The 20,868-nt window shown below is 38.6% G+C and overlaps 3 long non-coding RNA genes across 4 annotated transcripts in view; 2 read left to right on the forward strand and 1 right to left on the reverse strand.

The window, feature by feature from the left end:
* LOC143894353 (uncharacterized) overlaps positions 1 to 9,982 on the forward strand; it is an 86,781-nt gene extending 76,799 nt beyond the window's left edge. Inside the window, exons 2-3 of the long non-coding RNA XR_013256084.1 lie at positions 9,257 to 9,469; positions 9,869 to 9,982. This is a non-coding gene — a long non-coding RNA (uncharacterized LOC143894353). The remainder of the gene's footprint in view (positions 1 to 9,256; positions 9,470 to 9,868) is intronic.
* On the forward strand, positions 942 to 1,316 carry LOC143894352 (uncharacterized). The gene is made up of 2 exons (XR_013256083.1): positions 942 to 1,012; positions 1,072 to 1,316. It is a non-coding gene; the product is annotated as an uncharacterized LOC143894352 (long non-coding RNA).
* An 8,901-nt stretch (positions 9,983 to 18,883) lies between the features above and the next one.
* LOC143894359 (uncharacterized) lies at positions 18,884 to 20,683 on the reverse strand. 2 transcript variants are annotated; one of them, XR_013256091.1, is made up of 3 exons: positions 20,457 to 20,680; positions 19,910 to 20,057; positions 18,884 to 19,186 (listed from the first exon to the last, which is right to left on the reverse strand). It is a non-coding gene; the product is annotated as an uncharacterized LOC143894359 (long non-coding RNA). The 2 variants fall into 2 exon arrangements; XR_013256090.1 differs by lacking the exon at positions 18,884 to 19,186 and having other exon boundaries at positions 19,236 to 20,057; positions 20,457 to 20,683.
* Positions 20,684 to 20,868: the final 185 nt, after the last annotated feature.

Genomic DNA, 20,868 nt, shown 5'->3' on the forward strand with positions numbered 1-20,868 from the left:
ATAAACGAGATGTGTCTCGTCCATGATAGATTAGATGTAAAAATAACACCTAAATTTCTTACCTCACAAACGAATGGCAAAGGCGTGCTGTTTACAATAATGGGTGGAAAACGACTGATATCAATACTACTTATGTGCGCTTGACTGCCAAATATAATAACCTTGAAATTAATTCCAATGCACGTAAGATGTTAGAAGGTAAGCATGAATAATAAATTTGAATGTCATCAGCAAAGATCATATGCAGCACATAACGTAATATTTTATATATATCATTGATGAAAAGTAAAAACAAGAGAGGACCAAGTACAGAGCCCTGTGGGACTCCTGATGAGGTAAACAGCCATTCCGAAAGATTACCAGTGTCATCAATAACCGCTTGAGAACGACCTGTTAAGTACGAAAAAATCCAATTGAGGACAGCATCTGAGAATCCAAGTTCTTTAAGCTTGATGAGCAACAGCAAATGGGGAACTGTATCAAACGCTTTACTAAAGTCGAAGAGTATCATGATGGTGATTAATCCATCATCAATGCCCTGTTTAATATCATTACTCACACGTAGCAGTGCTGACTGTGTGTTATAGCCCACACGATATGCAGATTGTCTGGGATTTAAGATGTCATGATCATGTAAGTAATCAAGAATTTGAGAAGCTACAATCTTCTCACATAATTTAGAAAGTTCAGACAGGTTTGCAATCGGTCTCGTGTCAGACGGTGATAGAGGTGTTCGAATTTTTGAGAGTGGACGAATGTAGGCTTTTTTCCATTCAGACGGAAACACAGAAGTGTCCAGAGATCGATTCATCATGGATGTTATTAAAGGCAGGATGAAAGGCAATGCAAGACGTAGAATGAACAAGGGAATTCCGTCTACACCCGATGCAAACGAGTGAAAAGGTTTTTCGGATAAAACCTTGGATACTGAATTTGACGAGATGGTAGAGAAGACGAATTCAGGGCAATCAGAGGGACCACTGATTGAAGCAATGGCTGAAATAAAGTTAGAGTAAGTACAGATCGGCTGAGCGTTCGTAACAGATACATAGTATGTGTTTAACTTGTCAGGCGAGAAGAATTGCAAAGGAGAAGCAAAAGTGGATTTGGCGAGTCCAAGCCGAGCAAGCTCTTTCCAGAGTTTAGCAGGATTATTGACGCACATAAGGGAATTAAAGTAATATTCGCTCTTAGCTCGCCTGATGTCAGCATTGAGCTTGTTACGGAAAAGTCTGTAAGTGACATAACCTAGGAGGCTATTAGCACGTTTGGCACGCTTATACAACTGATCACGAATACGTAACTTTGCCATCAGTTCCGAGGTAAGCCACTTTACAAGAGGCTTCTTAATTTCAAAGACACGAATAGGGGCAAAGACGTCAAGTGCACCCAATAAGCTGACAGACAGCACTTCGCACAAACTGTCCACGCCGGCATGACAGGGTAACGAGTCCAATTTGGCACGTACAGAGTCAGCAATGGAACGAAGGTAATCACAAAACTTAGAACCATCAATGCCCCTATAATTCCGTCGAGAAATAGTAGATGATAGGCAGAGTTTGGAATTAAGAGACACAGACAGCACAAGGAGATCATGACCGGCAATGAAAGGACACTGAGATTTAGAGAAGGACTTAATTTTTTCGACATCATCAATCACGTACACATCAAGCCAAAAATCAGAAGTTGCCGTGTGATAGGTAGGCCCAGAATCAATAATATGCAAAGCCAGACCAGACATGAGATCACGCAGGTAACTCGCCTCAAAACTCGCAGACATAAGATTACAATTCAAGTCACCACCAACAATAATATTCTTATAAAGGTGAGAGAATTGGTTTAAGGACTCAACAAAATCGTGCAAGAAAAGACCTTTAGGTCTTCTATAAATAGTTGCAAAAAGAACGGATTCACCATCGGGTACACGTGCTTCAAACAGAATATATTCAGGCGAGTTAAAACAGATATTGCTGGAGGTGGCCAGAATTTTGACACGAAGAGATTTATGCACATAGCACGCAACCCCACCGCCCATACGTCCCACTCTATCATTACGAATTAAGAAGTAATCGCTTAACGCCACAGTGACGTCGGAAATGCTCTCATTCAGCCACGTTTCAGAAATGGATATAATATGGAAGAAGCAAGTGGCAAAAAACATTCTGATATAATCCATGTGACCGCGCAGAGAGTTGGCATTAAATTGAGCAACTCGAAAACAGGCAAACTGAGAACACCCGCCATCGCGAACGGCAGAAGTTGAAGGGTCGGAGCCTGCATGTCAAACAAGTCTGCTAAGATCTGCAACCGAGTCAATAAAAATAGCAGGCTTGCCATCAGATTGCCTGACAAGAATGCGACCCGCCCTTACCCAGACATACCTATAAGACCGCTCTCTGGCGATTTTCTTTGTTTGTTGCAACAGATCGTGAATATTTTTGGGGAGCAGCTCATTGACATGCACGCTCCGACTGGAGTCGTTGCCGCAGACGTCCCTCTGCGTGAGCGACCGCCGAGTTCGCTTTCTCGCCATAACCACATCGCAAACAGCCTTCAAAGCCAGAGTAACAATTAGGGAGCCAATCCGCGATGTACGAGTCGGCGAGGGGCGAAGGTCAGCAGTCCCAACCGGCAGAGGTTTACGTACAACAGGTCGAACGTCCAGAATGTGGCAGGATAGTTCAGGAATTTCTAAACTGTTAAATAACCTGCTTGCACATTCAGACGGAGCTACAGACATCTCGGCGGGAACACCCGATATAATAATTTCATTCGCGGTATAGACATTCCGTGCAGGAGGAGAAAGCGCACGATCCTCCTTAAGCACACGGATCTCATTAGTGAGAGCATCGCAACGCTGCTCCAATTCAACAATACGTTGACTATTGCGCTCAACACCACTCGCAATGCAATTCAGTTTGTCAAGCATGTCACTCAGCACGCTATTCGTACGCTGTTGCTCCTCAACGAAGGCAGAAAATTTTGCACTCAGCACACTATTCGTACGCTGTTGCTGTGCATTCGACTCCCTCAGCTGTTCGGTCAGTAAAAATAAAAGGCTATTTGTTGTGTCACCTTGAGACTGCGAAACCGGCTGAGACTGTAACAGAGAATGTGCATCGCCACTTGCAGAGGTTGACATGGTGTCAAAATCAAGTGCTCGCTCAGCATGCCCGATGCCGGGCGTAAGAGGCAGAATGTTGAGTAGCGACTTGCAACAGGAGTCAGCGTATCTGGTAACTGCATACGGTTTAACGCAACCCGGGTGAAACGCTCTTTTACATTCACATTCAACGGAGTTAGTCGCTATTTGTTTATTGCACCTAGCACACTGCATCTCCCCACTGTCGCTCACGCAAGTATAAGACTACCCAAAGAGCATGCACGCACCAGACGATCACGCCACACGATGCGAAAATATGCTGGTTCAGAAGATCGCGGTTGGCACCACACGACAACCAATCAGAAAAGGAGGCAGGAGCAGTCCACACTAGGCAGGCGCATGCCCGCGAACGGCGCGCTGATTGAAAGGCGCAAGAACAGATCGACAGGCCAGGCGCATGCGCAGCAGGAAGCAACACCACGCTCAGGCAATTCCAAGACCCCGCAATTGAGGTTAGATCACACAATGATTTTCCTTGAAAATACTCAGAGCAGGGAAATCGCCTCCAAGAAGGAAAATAAGCATGCGTGAAGAGCAGCCAAAAGCTTGCCAGAATCTGCAACAAGACGGCCCGAAGGCAGCACGCGGCAGCAGAAAAATTCACCTTGATAAGAGCAAGATAATAAGCGACTGTCAGTACTCACCGATTGATTGATTGATTGATTGATTGATTTATTATGCCCGAGCAATGGCTAAGGGGCAAAAAGTAATATAGCAGTTACAATAATATCGCAATTACAATACTATAGCAGTTACAATACCACAGCAATTACAATAATATATAGCAGTTCCAAGATGCAAAGATACAATGTGATATAAACAAAAGCGAAATATAGCGACAGGAGCTAGCATGATATGCATGCTCTCTCTCTTAAGGCAAGCAACCAGCAATCTCAATAATATACACTATAAAACTAAGAACTAACGCAACTTAAACTAATAATGAGTACAGTGAAAAAGAATAAAATATAAGGAGCAAGTATTACTGAAAAGAACTAAATAGTGCATATAAACTAAGAACTAAGGCGTAGTGCAATTTACGAGCTAATAATAAGGAATGAAGGGACTAGAAGCTCTATACCAGAAACAATGTTATCCAATTTCACATGCAAGCAAGTTGATATGTCCACGAAAAGAATAAGCGTTGAATTTAACAAAACGTATCCGAGAAGAATTACACGAACATGACGAGGAAGGGAGTTTGCGTTGAACTGAGCAACCCGAAACTCAGATTCATTGCGACTCGAACACCTCAGTGGATGCATCTCATGAGGTCAATCGAGGCGAGTCAGATCGGCGCTTGAATCAATGTAAATAATAGACGAGCCATCTGATCGTCTCACGCAAATCCGCCCATGCCTTATCCAAACATATTTAAAAGAACGTTCCTTAGCAATACACTTGGTCCGCTGCAGCAACTCATAGCCATCCTTAGTGAGCAATTCGTTAATATATACAATACTCCTGGAGTCATTTCCGCAGACCTCCCCTTGCCTAAGAACACCCTTAGCTCGCTTCTTAGATATAATTAGATCACGGACGGCATTAGAGGTCACAGTAATAAACAAAGAATTACTAGCTGCAAAAGCAGTAAAGTGTAAAGAAGCAGAATCAGGGGGAAACCTGCGGACAACTCTTACACTAAGAATATGCGGCGAAACATCAACAGCATCGAGCGCTGAAAGCACGTTGCGCGCAGCCACAGAAAAAGATAATGGAAGCGGCTCCGGTAACCCGGAGACAATAAACTCATTAGCACTAACATCGTGACATTCCGAGCGAGACATTTTTAAATCATGCAGTTCTTTTTTAAGAGCCTCATTCTCACGTTCCAATGAGGAAATACGCTGAGAATTGTTGGCGACTGTTTCTGATAGGCAATTAATAAGATCTAATTTGCTATTAATAACTTCATTTGTTTTTTTCTGACTCTCTATAAAAGCAAAAATTCTTAAATCAGATCTCATGATATCGTCATTAATTTTTTGTTGATTAGCAATAAAAGCTGAGATCTTCGAGTCAGACAGTTTCATTTGCTCTATCAAACCCAGCAGAAGCTCATTTGTCGCAGGCAGTGAGGTCGACTGAGTATGCGAGTCAGCAGAAGAAGGCATGTTCTCAAACTCAAATGAAAGCGCGGTTGTGACAGGTGTTGGTGTAAGAGGGGGTATATCCAATGATGTTAAGAGAGAAATACAGCAGGACTCAGCGTACCTTGACACTGAATAGGATCTAATACAACCGGGATGAAATGCCTTTCTGCACTCTTTGCACTCAATCAACCTATTAGCAATTGATTTCCTGCACTTATAACACGTAGGCTGCATGTGTAGTTATACAATGACCACAACGCAAGAATTACACCCAAGTTCGTCAAGAACGCAAGTGACGACGCCTAGGTTGAACCGTAGAGCGACCGGATAAAATGCACGCTAACTCTCACCGCGCACAATCACTAGCGACAATCGTATCGAAGATCAAGATCGAACGCTCGCAGGGCAACCAACCCCCACTCGACAGCACCACCAGCCGTTCCAGACGCAGGTCAGCCAACACCCAGAACGCAACAGGCCCAGCAGATCGTCATGCGCACCTCGAGAGTAAAGTGCAGAAGGGGGCAGAACAGATAGCAGGCTCATGCGCAGTAAGATTCAATGATCCTCGAGAATGATTCTCAGAAATTTGGTTAGAATAATGAGAAACACTCGTCACACAGTTTCCAGGAATTAAGAGACAGTGGCAGAGAAAATGATAGTAGCTCGTGACGAGCTATATAAGAACATGCTCACACCTGCAACAAAATAGCCCGAAGGCAACTCACGGCAGAAAAATATCCGGTCAAAGCAGGAGCAATAAGACAGACGTGCACGCTGTACTCACCAGAGAGAGAAAGAGAGAGAGAAAGAGAGAGAGAGAGAGAGAGAGAGAGAGAGAGAGAGAGAGAGAGAGAGAGATTGATTGATTGAGCTTTATTAGCCTTCTCAGCTATTTTTTTTACATAAAATATCATTAAATTAATTCCTCTACATGAGGTACAATATATTTTCTTAACCTACGTTTGAAAGGTTCAATTCTATCACATTGCTTAATTTTTATCGGCAGGGCGTTATACATGTTCAAACCTTCATAAAATATACTTTTTTGTGCGCTTCTCGTCCTGCGATATTGAATTCTAATATTCTCAGTCTGCCTCGTTTGCCGTCCACTCACATCTCCTACTATTTCTATCCTATTACTTAAATGTTTTGGCATTATGCCTCTTACTATCTTAAAAATAAAAATACATACATTGTACATTAGCCTCTTTTTTACATTCATAAACTTAAGGGTTTGCAGCATCAATTCTACCTTTGTATATCGCGAGCATTGCAGTATGACTCTCATGGCACGGTTTTGTGCCACTTGCAGTCGATTCAGTTGCGTCTCACCCATGCCTATTAACATCGTTGCGCAATATTCAAAGTGAGGCGCTATGATAGACTTATACACAGTACATCGAGTGTACGCCGATATATCATTTCCTATTCTATTCAGAAAACTCACTTTTTTCCCTATTTTCTTTAACATATAATCACAGTGATTCTCCCAACGGAGTTTACTATCGATCATTACACCCAGATGTTTCGCTATCTCGACACGCTCAATTATAGTTCCATCCAAAATTTTACTATTATGTCTGTTTTTATTTCTTTCCTTATACTTCTAACTATCATATATTTGGTCTTATCTGCATTCATTTTTAACATATTCACATTCATCCATTCTTCAAGTTTACCGAGCACCATATTTAGTTTTATTTCTAATTCCTCACAACTTTCTCCTGTTACACTTGCGGTCGTGTCATCTGCAAATAATCTAAATATGCTTCCCTCCGGACAGACTTTAACTATATCATTTATATATAAAATAAACAATAAAATAAACAATAGAGGTCCTAATACTGATCCCTGTGGCACGCCATATACTGTTTCAATTATTTTAGAACATATATCATTGAATCTAACTTGTTGCTTTCTATTACTTAAATACGATATTATCCATTCCAGTACCACTCCTCTTATTCCATACTGATATAATTTTTCCACTAATCTTACCCTCTCTATTGTCTCAAACGCTCTCCTAAGATCCAGGAATAACACCCCCACTTTTTTTTCTCCTCAATTATCAATTTCCATTCCTCGATAAAACTTTGAATTGCTGTCTCACACGACTGCTGTTTCCTAAATCCCGATTGGTATTCGGTTATTATTTCATTCTCTTCTAGAAATTTTTCCAACTGTTTTTTTACAACTAACTCTAATACTTTTTCATATATCGGTAACATATTGATCGGTCTATACTCGCTCGCTTTTTTTGGTTTGTTTACCTTTGGTATCGGTATTATCGTTTATGTTTTCCATCCTTCTGGAAATTTACCTGTCCTAAGCGAATCATTTATTACCCCTACAAACTCATCTTTTATCACAAGTAGCACCATTTTCAGTATATCACTATTTATCCCTTCCTCTGTTCCGTTCTTTCGTGGTAGTTCCTTAACAATTTGTTCCAGATCACTTGCACTAATTTGCTCAAAATTTTTCATAACTCCCTTATTCTCGATAACATAAATAGGTCTCCTACCTGTGCCTTCTATCCCCTTATTACTAATAGATTGCACAATGTTGCTAATACTTTTTACATAATATATATTAAATTTATCAGCTATATTGCATTTTTCTATGTTTTCTAATATTTCAAAATCTACATTATCGATGTTCTCTGAACCCCTTTGCTCACCTTTAATTAATTCTTTCAAAGTTTTCCACATTTTTGTAGGATCATTCCTATTATTATCTATCATATTCTCATAATATTCTTTCTTTTTTGCCCTAATAAGTTTAACTACTGCATTTCTTTCATTCTTGAAAAATTCCCAGTCCTGAGCCACATCCCTTCTATCTGCTGCCATTCTAATTTCATCTGAATACCACATTTTCCCTTCCCATATTTTCGGAATGTTAAACTTTTTCTTAGGTGCTACAGTATCCATTACACTTACTATACTATTAACAAATCTCTCCGCCCTTATACTTATATCTAGCCCTTGACCTTGCTCAGTTCTTTCTTCCATTATTCTAAGAAATTCATCTACATTAAATTTACTATAGTCCCTGCCTCTAAATTCTTATATTTATTTTTTTTTTATTCATATTTGATTCTACTTTTAGCCATGCATGGTCTGTTATTTTCGGTTTCTCATTCACTTGTACTATATTTCTTTATTCGAAAAAATTAAATCTATCATTGTTCGACTATCTTTTGTAACGCTCGTTGGACAATCAACGTATTGCCTCATTCCTAGGTTTTGCATTACCGTTAATAATTTCTTTGTGTAAAATGAATCTACCATTATATCTATATTAAAGTCCCCTATCACTATACAGTCATACTTTATTATTAGATCTTCAACCGTATCTTCCAAAAATCTCACAAAATCGCCATTTGACGCACTTGGCGAATGATACACTACTGCTATCATACCTTTATACAAATTCTCTCTTATTTCTACCACTACGCACCAACAATTTGACACTATCTTTTTCTTATCAACTATTTTAAATTTAATATCATCCCTAACATATATATATATAGGTATGATAGCAGTAGTGTATCATTCGCCAAGTGCGTCAAATGGCGATTTTGTGAGATTTTTGGAAGATACGGTTGAAGATCTAATAACTATATATATATTATAACGTTATATATATATATATATAACAGTACTCCTCCTGTGTTTCTATTTTCAGCATCACATCTAACTATACAATACCCCGGTACATTGACCTCACTATCCTCAATTTGTACAGTCAATCTAGTCTCGGAAAACGCTAGAATCGCAGGATTCACCCTCTTCATAATCTGATGTTGAATTTCATCCTTATGCGCCAAGAAGCTCTGCGCATTTGTATACCAGAGTAATTCCGCTTCTCCCTGTAGTTGCTATTTTGCATCTTCCCAGCCGGCTCTTTTTTTCTCTTCCTCCAATACTTTCTTAAATGTCGGACATTCCGAATTCAGCGCCTCGTGTTCAACATTTATCTTCAAGTTGTACAGTCGTTCACGGAAAGGTTGCAACACATTTTTTTGGATGGGTTTTGGAACGCACGAATATTTAGAGACTGCGAGCCACTGCGTCTAGGGAGTCGCCGTGACGGGCCGTGACCAGCAGTGAGCTGTAAGTGAGAGGTTAAGACAGCTGTCAAAAGAGCACATACAGGGTGTGTATACACAGCAAAAGACATCTTACAGCGTAACATCTGATAACAGGTAGGAACAAGACATCTTAAATAACGTATACTTTTTACGATATTTTAATTTAAATAAATAAATAAATAAATAAATAAATAAATAATTAAATAAATAAATAAGTCTATTTGAATTAAAATATTTAAATTAAAAAATAGAGTAATTTCAAGAACTTTCAAGTCTTAAATTATTTCTCTTACATATTTCGCGACGCTTGATAAGTCTATCTAGTTAAGATATAATATGAGCTAAACGATTTGTTATATATTTCTATGCGTTGTAGAATTTTGCCAAAAAGGACTTGAATAAAAGAAAATTTTATTTTGCAATAAATATTCTAATATATTTATAATTATAAGTCAGATATGATTTGCTTTACAAAGATGCAGACTGTAGTAACCATCATATATATTTTTGCAGATAATATAAAGAAACGAGGAACTGTCTCCTTGCGCAAACGTATATAGCACACTCTTCTGCATGTTGACAAGTGGATGAGCATGAGTGGATACATCTATTTATGGCTTCCGTGAACCATTTCCAAGGAAAGTCCCACGACCACCTGCAGGTTGAACGATAAATAAATATATTATTCAGAATAAAACATGAAAATTTGTTAGCCTTAACTGGCAATAATTTTAATATTAATACAACAAACGTGCAAACCGTAGCCGCAACAGATGCTTATCCCATTTCCTATGGTCCATTTCGATGAAGGCGACAATCATCGTCGTCTTCAACACCAACTGCCGGACTCGACTGTTCGGCCTTTGTTCGTTGGCACACGTCACACGATCTGACGTACTTCGATACGTCCTTAAACAAGTTCGGCCAATAATACGAAACGGCGATTTGATGGTAGGTTTTCTCAACGTCTAGGTGACCTGCCTGAGGGGCGTTGTGTGACTCGCGAAAGGCCTCCGCGCGGAGCTCCTGCGGTAGCACCAACTTCCACCGATCTAGGTCTTCCACGATATCTGAGATTACCAATTTCGGCCGCAAAAAATATAACCGCCTCTCCACTATTCTCTAATGTGCGAACCTCTTGGGATCGGTAGCTGCTTCGTTGAATCGCTTACGGTACCAGGCATCAGATGTATCCTCATACTCCAGGATCTCTACCACGGCGCTCACGCTTACAGTCTTTTCTCTCTTCCCCTCATACATCCGCGACAGTGCGTCCAGCACGTGGTGCAGAGATCCCTTTCGATATTGAACGGTGTAGTCATATTAGCAATTCAAAAGCCCATTGACCTGTAGGGTTTTTCTGGTTATGCAACCATCGCAGGCTACTGTGATCCGTGACTACTGTAAATTTGTACAGTCGTTCACGGAAAGGTTGCAACACTTTTTTTTGGATGGGTTTTGGAACGCACGAATATTTAGAGACTGCGAGCCACTGCGTCTAGGGAGTAGCCGTGACGTGCTGCGATTTCGAGCCCCGGCACGCACGCGAATTTTCCCCTCCACTAACGCACACAAATGACGCTCGGTCTATCGGTGTGTCGGCAGCGCTCGGCCGTTCCGAGCGAGAGGGAGAATATCGCTCCCTCCTTGTCGCTCTCACACAGCTCGCGCGATCGACGAATGTTTTTACGCTGGAAATGCTTTCTCGGTATCTCGGCGTGAATCTGAGTTGCCGGTGCACGATAACTAAAGAGCGATTTTTGGAATAATGTAGAGATGATGTGTAGAGATGATGTAGAGATGAATAATGTAAAAATGATTAAATAAACATGAAAAAAATTGTAGTAAAAATGTATATAAAAGTATATTTCCGTTATCAAATATATTTATAGAAATATTAATACTATATTTTTATATATTATTTATTTATATGTCCAATAACGTGATATATATGTATATATATACATATACGTGTTTCAGAGGATATTGAACTAAATAAGAAAGTTATATACATATGTATTGTATAATTTATAACTTCTTTATTTGTTTCAATATCCTCAATTGTATACCATTCAAATAAATTCTAGTAAGGAATAATTTCCTCATATGAAAATTGTACTACAGTTAAACGCATTGTAATAGAAGGAGCCCACTATTGAGAAATTTAAAGAAACATTTTAAAGCTCACAGTTTAATAAGTAGAATAGGTACTTTAACTAGAGCCGGGATTTAGTTGCACATTGGGTAGCAGTGTGGTCTTGTGGTAAAGCGCCAGACTCGTAATCCCGAGGACCCGGGTTCGAGTCCACCTGATCACAGGAATTTTTATATTCCAAACTGCCACTCCCCACACGAGTGGGGCTCGTGCGGCGAAACTGGGCTATCTTTCGGAGGAGACATGGAGAAATTAAATGTACTCAATAATTTCTCAGGTTTTGGCCAGACGACGCTGTTTTGCGTCATCCATTCTCAGTTCAGTCCTCTAATGCAATCTCACGCGATGCAATGTTCACGTCTCGACACAGAATGTATCCTAGATCCGAAAGTTTCTCCGGAGTGTTATGCGCGGTTTTTCAGTCCTACTGTTAAGTCCAAAAATCAATATTTTTCTTTGATGCAAAGTTACATTGGTTTTTAACTCAAAGCCACGCTTCACAATGTACCACGCTTGTCACCACTCGTTTGGATTTCATATTCGTTGTATTTAGTTTTTATTTGAAAAAAGGCTTTAAGAATCTACACGTGTTTTTGTTTCGACATTATTAATGATATAAAAATCACATTAAACACCTCTGCGTTGTTCACACATTTTTCAATCACATTTACAGTGTGAGTTTGTGCCTCCTGACTTTCACTTATCGCATTTGTTGATTTCACCAACTTCACAGGCCCACAAAAAAGAAAAGTTGTTTACGCCATGGACTAGACCATGGTATTCCCATGTATTTTCGCCTGCTGAAACCGAATATGACCTCAGTTTTGCCCCTACACGTCCGGATTTTTTTCTACAGCCAAAAACAAGGTATTTTGCCCCTACAAAACACCCTGTTTTTGGTTGTAGAAAAAAATCAAATTCTTACAGATCTGAAAGATTAAAAAGTGAACCTCCAAAGCTCGAGCCGCTTGTCCGGTCTGTAAATGAAGACACTGTCGATCGGCATCGACCTGGAGGGATTCACCTCAACCCATCGCCACTGTGTAATACGTGAAAAAGCCCAGCTTCCACGAGGGTAATGAAGATGATGAAGAGAGGCGGTGGGCAGCAGGCAGCATGCGTAGTGATAGGCAGTGATATTAAACTTATATTTTGCTATTTAAACTTTTCTAATTTAAACATTACTTTATACATTATTAACAGATGATGGATCTTATAACAGACAGCACAAAGTTTTTGGATCGTTTAGCAGGCAATACCGAGCATTTCAGAAATGCGATGACTAAACTAGATTCATTGTCAGCGGCGATAATCATCCTATTTGTCGTGTTATGTTGGGTGATGCAAAATTAGCAACAACATTTGCAGATAAAATGATGGGTATGAATATTATTTTCATATAAATTATAAAATAACAATTAAAGTAATTTAAATCGACCTGACTGGCAATATATATAACGTCTGTCCGATATGAACATTGAAAAACTGTGAGCCAACTTGGTTTGTCGGATTCACACAGCACTTTTTTCAGATCGATATCGAGACATTATTAATTTCGACCATAGTTTTGGTCCGTTGATGTAATTTCTAAATTAAATAGTTTTTAATTTTATTGCGAAAAATATTACCCCAGCCAGGGTTTGAACCTGGAACCTCCCGTATACCGTGCGGGTGTCGTGCCAATTCGACCACTGGGGCTGTGGTAATATTTATCGCAATAACAACTGTAAGATGGAGCACCGATTACTAGGTCGACGGTGTATAATAAACAGAATAATAGTAATCCTGCTAAAGTGCTGTGTGAATCCGACAAACCAAGTTGGCTCACAGTTTTTCAATGTTCATATCGGAAAGACGTTATATATATTGCCAGTCAGGTCGATTTAAATTACTTTAATTGTTATTCTATATACTGGCGAAAGAAATTTATTATTCTGTAAATTATAAAATCTTTAAAGAAATAAACTATCAATGATAAAATATACAACACCTACCATATATTATCAAAGTTTTACGACTTATTCTATTATATTGCACGAGAATGATTTTTTTCTCTTTTTCTTTCTTTTTTTTTTTACAAAAAAGGAAATTTACGTCATTGGATTCAGCTATCCCGTGGTACCAAAAGATAAAGCAAGAATACGTGTTCAGATTAGCGCAGCGCACTCGACCGAAGATATAGATCGTACGGTAGGTGCTTTCACACAAATTGGAAATAAAGAACTTGCGGTAATTTAATAAATACATTTTTAAAAACGGCAAAGAAAAATTGAATGATTGATTCTGTCTCCAATATGCATTTTGTTTCATTATATAAATAAATAAATCGCAGTGTTAACGCTATATATTTAAGCTTATTTGTATTATACAAATTAAATATTGCAAGTATATAAGTGCATGCGAATGTTGAACGTTGAATTTATTAACACGTGTAATAACAAATATCTTAATCGAGCATTATATTAATGATGTACCTTTTTTTATACAAATTTCTAACGCGCAATATTGTAAGTGTATAAAATCTTGAATTAGGTGTAAAGTTATATTGTTATTAAGCATTTGTTACATAGAATGCTAAGGTTGTAATGAGATATCTTCAGATATGTGTATCAGATATTTTCAGATATATCTCCCTACATAATAACAATTGACAACTTGTTTATGTTGACAACGTGTTTGCGTTATTAAACTGAGACGAGTTAACCATTTTTAACGTTAAATATTTGTGTATATATAAATTACATACAATATTGAAATGCCTGGTCCTACTTCGCAACGTGTTAGAGGTGAAATACTTGCATATACAAATGCAGGATTGACGGTAACAGTAGTTTCGAGAATATGTCACGTAAATGTAAAGTATCCATGCATTTATGATTCTGTACTTCTCTATTTGGATAAGTTACACGTCATTAAACTCGTCTATTGCATTATTTAATTTAATCATTAAAATATGCGTTTAACGTATTGCAGAGGAGTACAGTATATCGAGTGCTGCAACAAATGCGAGTAGAAGGGCACGTGAACCCACGACCGATACCAGGTCGACCGCGATGTACTTCCGCTGAAAACGACGAACTTCTCCGCAATTTGATGCAAGGGAACGGATTCCGGTCAGCACAACAGACGGTAGTGGAACATAATTTGAATTGTTCCGCGGAAATTGTTCGGCGTAGATGGCGAGAACAGGGATATCACCATCGTATCCCTGCTCAAAAACAAGCGTTAACAGAAAATCACCAAGACCAACGGATGGCTTTTGCCTTTGAACATTTGGCTTGGGAGAATGAATGAAAGAATACTATTTTCTCTGATGAAAAAGTATTCTCAACGGATGAATCTGGACGTGTGACATTGTGGAGAACAAAAGGCACAAGGTACGATGCGAATAACGTATATTTCCGCGAACGAAGTGGCCGCATCACGTTAGCGTTTTGGGGGTGCATGACCTCGCGTGGCCCTGGACCATTGGTACGCACCACACCGCGTATGAACGGTGAGGAGTATGTCAACATATTGCGCACTAATATGATGCCATACGTTGCGGAAACATTTCCTGGTGTACCTCGTGTCAATTTTGTTCAAGACAATTCAGGAGTGCATCGATCGAGATTGGTTCAGGAATGGTTGGCCACACAACCCAACCTTAGGACGTTGGATTGGCCAGCCAAATCTCCGGATATGAATGTGATCGAAAATCTTTAGGGCATAATTGTTCAAGAGTGGAATCCAAGAATTCGGCGTACACGCAAAGAACTTGAGCAACACGTTCTTAATGTGTGGGAGGGTTTCCGCGCAAGGCCCGCGCTATTCCACAATTTAGTGCAATCTATGCCCCAAAGATTAAGAGCGGTGCTAGACAACCATGGAAGTGTCACGCGGTATTAATACTATGTGACCTTCCATGGATTATGCATGAATTTGGTATTGAATGATTGTAGCTTGAACAATCTCGATGAAATATTATATTATAGTTTAATAATGTTTCTATATTTTAAAATATAGAAACATTATTAAACTATAATATAGAATGAACGTAATGAATGAATGAATGAATGATTGAATGAATTAATATTGAATGAGAGCGTTCTAAGGTAAAAGCTATCCGAGGTAATTTTAAAGTTTATGCTTTTTTTAATTTCCACTACCGTCGTCATGTATGATCGGTCTCCTATATATATAATTAAGAGAAGTTCTCACCTCAGGTAAGACACCGTACCTGAAACATATTACTCTTTGAGTAAATTACTTTGTAAAATTCAAAATAGAAAAAGTTTATAAATAATTAAATTGAGCTTATTTTTCTTCTTTTTATAGAGTATATCAGGCAATCATACCTATATATGACTGCCTCTTCCTTCCACGGCCACTTACCTTCCTTCGATCGTCGAACGCATCCAACGTCCGCGTTGATGCTCGCTATTGGCACGGGTGGATTTGCGAATCTGAGCGAGCGAACACCGTCTCGTGCACCGTCGCGTCGTCCTCCCCAACGTTGCCGTCGTCGTCGTTAGCGCCGTTCGTCCGAATGTCTTGGCCGAGCTGAGTGAACGCATACTCTCCGTCGCGCGGGGTGTTGAGCCTACCAGCTTGCGGTGTGTGTGCTATCGACGTGGTGATACCACACTGCAACGAGAGATTTTAGTTATTCATCAGTTATTTGTAATATTCATATAAATTAGATAAATATAACAATCACATAAATTATACAAACAAGTAGAAACTTGCACATTGTTTCCTCGTAGTTTTTAATTGTGCAAGTAGAAACTTGCACATTGCTTCCTCATAGTTCCTAAGTGTGCAAGTTTTTATTTTATTCGAGGTATAATTATCGGTATTTATTTGTTTTGGCTTCCTCATAGAGGAAGCTGTGTTAGCAAAGGTTCTGATTTCACACTTAACTTTTCTGGGGACTGCGTAAATAATTATGTACATTCACTAAAAAATACTAAAATATTGTCCATTTAAAAACTAAAACAATATGCAGATTTCGCCAAATTCAATACCAACCTTCCTTAAATGATACTTTATCGATAAAAAAAATCAGCCATCACCCTGGTCTTAGTCCATGGCTAAACAACTTTTCTCTTTTTGTGGGGCCTGTGATTGTGAAATCAACAACTTTTGACTCTCCATATCCTTAAAAATCAAAAAGCCCGCTAAATCTAAAACTTTCTAGGATTCATGACTCATTATAGATTATCATTAGTACTTGTAAGTAAAATCTAATTCACGGGTTAAAAAAGAGGCTATTTTGGCGGTCACTCTTTGTATGAATACCCATCTATGCTTACGTTGTCCGTTTAAAAATATTTTTCTGTTTTTTTTAATAATAATAACTTTTTGTGGTGTGGTGGTGGTTTTATGTCGTGGTGGGAGGTTTGTTGCATGTTTTTTTTTAGCTTCTTTTTGGTGTTGTATGTCGGGTTTGTTTTTGTTTGTTTTGGAAAATTGTTTGTTTGTTAATTGTATTTTTTTTGTTGTTTTTGTTTTTTTTCACCCCCCTGACCCCGCCCACGCCTCCACACCCGGTTTTTTTTTTTTTTTTTCAAACCCCAAATTGGAGTGTGTTTTGGTGATGTTTTGTGTTTTTTTTGTGGGGTTTGTGCCGAAGCACCCCCCTTTGGTTTTTGTTTTTTTTTATTTTTGTTTGGTTTTTTGTTGTGTGTTTTTTTTTTTTTGTTTGTTTTGTTTTTTTTTGTTTTTTTGGGTTTTATTTAGTGTTATTTTTTGTTTTTTTTTTGTTTTATTTGTTTTATTGTTTCTTGTTAATTTAGTTTCTTTTTGGTAACTAGTGTTTTTTTATCTGTCTGTGTTTTCTTATGTTTTTTTGTGGTTGATTTTTGTTTGTCTGTCTATTTAGTAGTGTGTTTGTTAGGGCTTTTTCTTTTTTCCACCACCCCCCACCCCCCCCCCCCCCCCCCCCCACACCCCCCCCCCGCCCCCTACCCCCCCCCCCCCCTTTTATTTTTTCTTTTTTTTCTTTTTTTTTTTTTTTTTTTCAATTTTTTATTTTTTATGTTTTTTTTTTTTGTTTTTTGATTTTTTTTTAGTTTTTGGTGCTTTAGTTTTATGTTTTATTTTTTATAGTTTAGGCTTTTTGTGTTTCTTCTTTTGTTTTTTTTTTTTCTCCTTGTTTTTTGTTGTGTTTTTTTTTTTTTCTGGCATTGTTTGGGTGTTTTTTTTTTTTTTTTTTGTTTTCTTGTTTTGTTTTTTTTGTTTTGTTCTTTTTGTTTCTTTGGGTCTTTTTTCTTTTTTGATTTTGTTTTTTTTTTATTTTGTGTTTTTTTTTTGTTTGTTCTTTGTTTTTTGTCCCCCCCCCCTCACCTCCCCCCCCCCCCCTCCGCCCCGCCCCCCCCCCCCCCCCCCCCCCCCCCCCCCTAGCACGCCCCCCCCCCCCCCGCCACCCCCCCACCCCACCCCCCCCCCCCCCCCACCCCCCCCCCCCCCCCCACCCCCCCCCCCCCCCCCCCCCCCCCCCCCACCCCCCCCCTCCCCCCCCCCCCCCCCCCCCCCCCCCACCCCCCCCCCCCCACTCCCCCCCTTTTTTCTTTTTTTTATCCTCCCCCTTCCTGCTCTTTTTTTTCCTCTCCTCTCCTCTTCTCTTCCCTTATTATCTTTTGTCTCTCCCCTTTCTTCCTTTTCTGTGTCTTCTCCGTTTCACTCAGCTCCGTGATGCCTGCGCCACGCAAAAATGCCGCTTACACTTGATACAAGGCATTTCGATCAACGACGCAAGCACAGGAAGCTTGCCGATTGTCCTACAACGAATTTTGCGGTCTCCGTTTTTAAACACTCGTGCGATACCATATTGAAATGCTCTTTGCAGAAGGTGGCCTGACAATGCTTGCACATAAACGGCAAGAAGTTCAACAATTTGCAGTCCGCCACCGAACATTGTTCGCCAGTCGCAGGAAATTCGATTACAGCAACAAAAGGATATCGATATTATAATTGGATTTAATACTTTGGATACCGTATTTAATTTTCCGGCGTTCAAGAAGATTGGAAGAGATATTTAGTTGTGCGGTAGAGTCGGAGAATGCAGATGATTGTCGAACAATATTAAATTTTGAAGATTCAACAGAAAATACAATGTTTATTCTACAGATAATAATAACTACTGTTTAGAAATATAGCTTTTATTACAAAACGACGCTATTATTTCATGTCTTTTCTTCAAAGTCTATCAACGATTATAATACAAATTTATATTGAAATTTAAGTATTCTATTAGTATTACATAATGTCTACAAAAAGTATTATTATATATTCAATTTAAAAAATGTATTCGCTCTATATCAAATGTAATAAATCGTACCTTTAGTGCGTTTATAAACAATATTTTACGAAGGATATTAAACAACATCAAATCTATAATACTATATAAATAATTTGTTAATTACACAACAGTAATATGTCGTAGATAATTTTATCAGTAACTTCCAGTCTATTAATAAAATACTAAATATTAAAAAGCGACGCCATTATTTCACGTGCCAGGCCTGGGCGAGGTGAACCGATCGGCGTTCTTGCGCCAGTCTCGGGGATCTGAGCTCGGTCCCGTGCCTTGGCCTCCCGCGGATCTTCCTTGCTGCGAGGCTTCCATGGCGGCGCGAGCCGTCGTGGTCGTCCTCTTCGGCCGCTATTCAACGCTCAGCTCAGGACTCGTTGAACTCAAAAAATATTAAGACGTATTAGAAGTAATTAAAACTGAATAAAATGTTATTTACAAAACGGTAATAATAAATAAAAATAATATTATTAGAAAAATTATGCAGATAATTATATATCTTGCGTCACATTTGATATTTTTGATTGATCAGATCAATTGGTCTCTTTCATTTTCCCAAATCGGTTTGTAAAAATAAATACGGCCTCTTAAGATTATTTTTACGCTTTTCTATCAGCTTTATAATGCTTGACAAAGTGTTTGGATTTTGATTGAAATAAGTTTCTGCGAATCTATTCGCCTTGGACAATTGTTCGTTAGAAAAAAATTCTGAATAATCCATAAAATAATTGTTCGCCAGTGATAAAATAATAAAACACGAAAATTTGTCGGCCTAACTGGCAATAATTTTAATATTAATACAACAACGTTTCGACCTCTACTTTGGGTCCTTATCAAATTATAAGTTATTTAGCAATGATTGAATTGCGCGTCAGGTTTTGAATCTTATTATCATCGTTAAACTATATGGTCAGGAAGTATAACACATAGCGAACATTAGATTCAAAACCTGACGCGCAATTCAATCATTGCTAAATAACTTATAACTTGATAAGGACCCAAAGTAGAGGTCGAAACGTTGTTGTATTAATATTAAAATTATTGCCAGTTAGGCTAACAAATTTTCATGTTTTATTCTGAATAATATATTTATTTATCGTTCAACCTGCAGGTGGTCGTGGGACTTTCCTTGGAAATGGTTCACGGAAGCCATAAATAGATGTATCCACTCATGCTCATCCACTTGTCAACATGCAGAAGAGTGTGCTATATACGTTTGCGCAAGGAGACAGTTCCTCGTTTCTTTATATTATCTGCAAAAATATATATGATGGTTACTACAGTCTGCATCTTTGTAAAGCAAATCATATCTGACTTATAATTATAAATATATTAGAATATTTATTGCAAAATAAAATTTTCTTTTATTCAAGTCCTTTTTGGCAAAATTCTACAACGCATAGAAATATATAACAAATCGTTTAGCTCATATTATATCTTAACTAGATAGACTTATCAAGCGTCGCGAAATATGTAAGAGAAATAATTTAAGACTTGAAAGTTCTTGAAATTACTCTATTTTTTAATTTAAATATTTTAATTCAAATAGACTTATTTATTTATTTAATTATTTATTTATTTATTTATTTATTTATTTATTTAAATTAAAATATCGTAAAAAGTATACGTTATTTAAGATGTCTTGTTCCTACCTGTTATCAGATGTTACGCTGTAAGATGTCTTTTGCTGTGTATACACACCCTGTATGTGCTCTTTTGACAGCTGTCTTAACCTCTCACTTACAGCTCACTGCTGGTCACGGCCCGTCACGGCGACTCCCTAGACGCAGTGGCTCGCAGTCTCTAAATATTCGTGCGTTCCAAAACCCATCCAAAAAAAAGTGTTGCAACCTTTCCGTGAACGACTGTACCTATTACTACGTTTACGCGAGCATTACTTCTCTAGTAACTTACGATAATTCCTTCGCGTAAACGGGATTTTGTAGTAACTTACGATAATTTACTCCGCGTAAACGAGTAATATATCGTAATAAGTTACTACAGAAGTAACGCTCGCGTAAACGTAGTTTATGTTCTCTAAAGTAATCCTGAGTCAGTACAGAC

Source organism: Temnothorax americanus, unplaced genomic scaffold (assembly GCF_048541705.1).
Source record: "Temnothorax americanus isolate GAGA-0224 unplaced genomic scaffold, ASM4854170v1 Scaffold138, whole genome shotgun sequence".
Lineage (NCBI taxonomy): Eukaryota > Metazoa > Arthropoda > Insecta > Hymenoptera > Formicidae > Temnothorax > Temnothorax americanus.